The sequence below is a fragment of the Eriocheir sinensis genome, unplaced genomic scaffold, assembly GCF_024679095.1.
Source record: "Eriocheir sinensis breed Jianghai 21 unplaced genomic scaffold, ASM2467909v1 Scaffold221, whole genome shotgun sequence".
Lineage (NCBI taxonomy): Eukaryota > Metazoa > Arthropoda > Malacostraca > Decapoda > Varunidae > Eriocheir > Eriocheir sinensis.
Window position 1 is genome coordinate 452,501 of NW_026111523.1, and position 5,000 is coordinate 457,500.

General features: G+C 42.5%; 1 long non-coding RNA gene across 1 annotated transcript in view; it reads left to right on the forward strand.

Annotated features, from left to right (window-relative positions):
- The first annotated feature begins 1,985 nt into the window (after positions 1–1,985).
- LOC126990905 (uncharacterized) overlaps positions 1,986–5,000 on the forward strand; it is a 3,356-nt gene continuing 341 nt past the window's right edge. Inside the window, exons 1-2 of the long non-coding RNA XR_007744909.1 lie at positions 1,986–2,701; positions 4,635–5,000. The exon at positions 4,635–5,000 is cut by the window's right edge and continues 341 nt beyond it. This is a non-coding gene — a long non-coding RNA (uncharacterized LOC126990905). The remainder of the gene's footprint in view (positions 2,702–4,634) is intronic.

Consider the following 5,000-nt stretch of genomic DNA (forward strand, 5'->3'; position numbering starts at 1 on the left):
TTACCATTATCATTCTGGCGGACATTTCCACACTAAGACTCTTGACATTTTCCACCATCCGCCCCCTCCTCCCCCCTCCCCCCTAAAAAAAGGGCTCACCGGCGTTAGGTACGGAGACCCATTAATCATTTCGATAACAAAAATAAAATAAAATACACCGCCAGCACTATAACACGGAAGGACAATAATGAACAGCCTCGCCATACTCACAACTAGATCAATCACTCCAACAACAACAACAACAACAACAACAACAGCAAAAACAACAAGGGAAATAAAAAAAAGAGAGAAAAAACATCTAACAAACGCACACGATATATATAACACCCGAACACAGTAAAGGATAGCTTCATCATACTCACAACTGGATCAATAACTCCTATATCACTTCAAAACACAAGAACAGGAACAACAAGGTCAAAGACAATAAAAAACAATGGGAAAAAATCAAACATCTGTAACGAACGCGCATTTTTTTCTCCTCCTCTTTCTCCGTTCTCCCTCGTTATCCTCGCTGCATCTCCGTTCACCTCCCGCTGCTCTTGGCGTCGTTCCCTTCACCGCGCCATTATTATATTTTGCTTCAGAAAACGGCGCCCTCTCAACCCCAGGTGGAGCCGCTCTAAGGGTTTTTTCGGCCCAATTTCAAGCCGGCTATTTAAAGCGAAAAGTAAATTGGCTGAGTCTTATTTTCGCTCTTGCTCTCTCCCTCTCGTCCCTGCTCTCTCTCTCTCTCCTTGGCCCAGTGCTCTTCATTATTTACATCAACGACGTGGATGTTGGACTCAATAACCGCATTAGTATATTTGCAGACGACACAAAGATTGGTAACTCGGTTCTCACTGACGAAGACAGGCAAAGCCTCCAAGAGGATTTGCACAAAATTTCAACTTGGTCGGATAGATGGAAGATGCCCTTTAACGTAGACAAGTGCCAGGTCCTTCAAGTTGGAACGAGGAATAAGAAGTTCGAATACGAAATGCGCGGCGTTAAACTCAAAAGCGTTCAATGCGTCAAAGACTTGGGGGTCAAAATCGCGTCAAACCTCAAATTCTCACAGCAATGCATCGATGCAGCAAATAAAGCGAACAGAATGTTGGGCTTCATTAAAAGAAACTTTGTATTCAAGAATAAAGATGTAATACTCCCGCTCTACAACAGTTTAGTCAGACCCCACTTGGAATATGCGGTACAGTTTTGGTCTCCCCACCATGCAAAGGATATTGCTAAATTAGAAGGTGTTCAGCGTCGGGCAACGAAAATGATCCCTTCCTTGCGAAACAAATCCTACGAAGAAAGGCTTTCTACCCTTAACATGTTCTCTCTTGAGAAACGTCGCCTCCGAGGAAAACTGATCGAATCTTTTAAAATACTTAATGGTTTCACGAATGTAGACAGATCAACATTGTTTATGATCGATGACACTTTGCGCACGAGGAACAATGGCATAAAACTCAGATGTAGACAAGTAAATTCAGACTGCACCAAATTTTTCTTCACCAACGTTGTAGTGCGAGAATGGAATAAGCTTCCACCGTCAGTGGTCCAGTGTAACACGATTGACTCCTTCAAAAACAAGCTTGACCGTCACTTCCTTCAACTTAATATCAACTAGAGTAGAAATGCAACGTTTTGGAGTCTTCTGATTAATGTAAAATCACTTAGGTTTAAGGACAGACCACCAAGTCTGGACCATGGGGTCTGTGTGGTCTGATTTTCTATGTAAATCTATGTAAATCTCTCTCTCTCTCTCTCTCTCTCTCTATCTATCTATCTATCTATTCCCTTTTATCCATTCGTTATTCTCTTTCTGCCTATCTGTCTATCTATCTATCATCTATCTATATATCTATCTCTTCGGAAACTTGATTGAAAAGCTATTACGAAGTAATAAACCACAATCAAGTTCACCCTCTTCACCAGCCTCCATCACACGCCTTGCCACTTCGCGCTCATTGAACTAAGGATCGACATGATTTCCGCGACACCCTTTGTTCAGTCTTCTTCACGCGCGGAGATTGGGTGTCAGCAGAGGATCGAGTCTTGGTGAAGCTCTTCCGCCAAAGTCTTTCTGGCTTTGAGAGATGATTTAGTGAGTGTTCACGACCCTCCCTTGGAAGGAATATTTGCCTGACAGGGGAGACTGCGAGCGTTGGTTGCCTTCAGTCACACGAATGTTTCACCACCAAAAGGTTTCAAGTGTTAATCTCGAGTCGGAAATTCTACTTCAAGCTGAGAGAGTGATCCGATTACTGCTGTCGGTAACTTTTATATTATTTTCTCTTTTGAAGTTGCGATCGTGTTCCCGCTCCGCCGTGACGTTCATGTTGACACAGGAATTTGCAAGTTTTCTTTTTCTCCTTCGTTAAGCATTATTTCCTTTTTAAAACGAAATGAACTTAAGAAATAAAAGATATAATGACATAACATACCCACTTTTTAGGTCTTGAAAAAAGAAAATCAACACTAGCACCACCACTACCACCACCACCATCACCACCACCACCGACTCTGGCATCATCCCATTGTTAGTGTTGCAATCACGCGAACAGAAAATACAAGTGCAATGTCGTAATGGGGAAAAGGAGGCGACGTGTCGGCGAAGTTACTGCCGGACTAATCAGCGACACCAACGACAGCACACGCACAAAAAGGCAAACAAACAAACAAGCAAACATACAAACAAGAAAACAAACACAAGGTAAGCGAGTGCTACATAAGATATTTTATTTATATCTACTATGCATTTCAGACCCGATGTGACATCGTTTTTCGGGAATATCTTGAAGGCTATTCGTCGGACAGCAATGACATTCTAACACAATGTTATCAACAGCCCGCCGTAATTTATGGTGTTATAGGAGAGAGTCAAATTTATATACTTTATGAGTTTACTCTTACGATTTTAAGCTGTAGTCAGTGAGGACACAAAATCCTGAGCAAAGGTTCGGATAAGTCGCCTTACCCCCCTCCCTCTCCTTCATCACTTCCCTCCTTCTCCCACTAACAAGCGTCCCTCCCCTCCACACTCATCCTTCTATCACCCTCCCAATCCTCCTCCTCTTTCCCTCCGATGTCCCTCTCTCTCGAGGTTGATACATCTTGGTATGATAAATGCTTCAAGTGTTTCAAATGTTTCAACAGCAATTCTCTCTCTCTCTCTCTCTCTCTCTCCTGACTTCCCTAACACCGTGGTTTGTCGCTGTGTACTGAAGACGCTACAATCTTGCTGGCCATGACGAGTATACTGAGATGCCCCAACAGGTGCAAAAAAGTGATTGCACTCAGGCTTTTTACTATGTTCGACCAAGAGAGGAAAGCCGGCACACTGAAAATAAGTCTTAACAGGTAATTATTACACATAACTTTATATGTGTAGTCTTATTATTGTTTTTTTTTGGGATATTTATATCATGACTGTCATAAGGACCAAGATAGAAGAAGCAAGGCTGTGCGCAAACACGAAAATTTGGGAAGGTGCTGTTCGACGAGCCATGAGGTTTGAGGAGGATTATTGGTCCTCTGATAATATCCATGACTGTGTGGAACCCGTCATTGTTACTTTTGACGGTGATGATGAGGATGATATGCTCCTTGACACTGACACTGATGACGATTAAAATGACATCCATGTATTCCTGTGTGTATAATTACCCATTCATTTTATGACTGATATAAATTATTTTACAATTTTAGTGACACTTTCGTTGTACAATGATTTTGCTCATTGTCCATTCTATCTCATCACAGCATATGACCAATCGAATAACAGATGCAGGAAAACAACCAAACACATAGTAATGTGCAATGTATTTATATATTTTAGTGTGTTAGTAATTCAGAGAGAGAGAGAGAGAGAGAGAGAGAGAGAGAGAGAGAGAGAGAGAGAGAGAGAGGGAGAGGGAGGGAGAGGGAGGAGGGGGGACATCGGAGGGGAAAGAGGAGGGAGGGATTGGGAAGGGTGATAGAAGGATGAGTGTGGGAGGGGGAGGGGGGACGCTTGTTAGTGGGAGGAGGAGGGAAGTGATGAAGGAGAGGGAGGGGGGTAAGGCGACTTATCCGAACCTTTGCTCAGGATTTTGTGTCCTCACTGACTACAGCTTAAAATCGTAAGAGTAAACTCATAAAGTATATAAATTTGACTCTCTCCTATAACACCATAAATTACGGCGGGCTGTTGATAACATTGTGTTAGAATGTCATTGCTGTCCGACGAATAGCCTTCAAGATATTCCCGAAAAACGATGTCACATCGGGTCTGAAATGCATTTTTTTTTTTAGTAACTCCCTTTTATAGCATTGTTTTTTTTTATTGCAAGATATCTTTTTATGATCCATATCGCAGGTGTACGTACGGGTGGCATACCTTTCCGGTGACTCCATTCAAAGAAAACTGAGCACATGATTGATATCAGCTGACCTGTTCAATATGTCATGTGAATATCTCGTGTGTTATAAAGTTCACTATACAAACATAACAAACGATTACCTATTTTTCCGGGTTTTTTTAAGGTTTGTTTATTATCATCTACATGTCACTACCTCATCAACCTTTTGCGTGGTCTTCATATATCTGCCTTTCATCTAGCTACAACCTACCCTTTCACTTCCCACCTTGTCTGTTTTCCACCCAGGAGCTCCACCTCCACTACCACCACCACCAACACCACCACCAACACCACCGTCCTCTCCTTGCCCCTCATCAAGAGCAACACGAGCGGCGGCCACAGAACTATCGAGGCACGAGGAAGCAGACCACGCCGTTGGTAAAGCTTACTGATGCATCCATTCTCGAGCTCACCGGCGTCAGCAAGAAACTAAACATCCCCGCGAGGGTTTACAGCGTGTAGCAGCGCACGTTGGTTTCAGGCTCAGGGTAGACAACTTCAGGAAACAGTCTGCTGATATTACTATTTTCCTGATGCATCAAGATGCAAAGTATTTATTTTATAATTATATACAGTTTCGATTTATTTATATAAAAGTAACTGATATTTCTA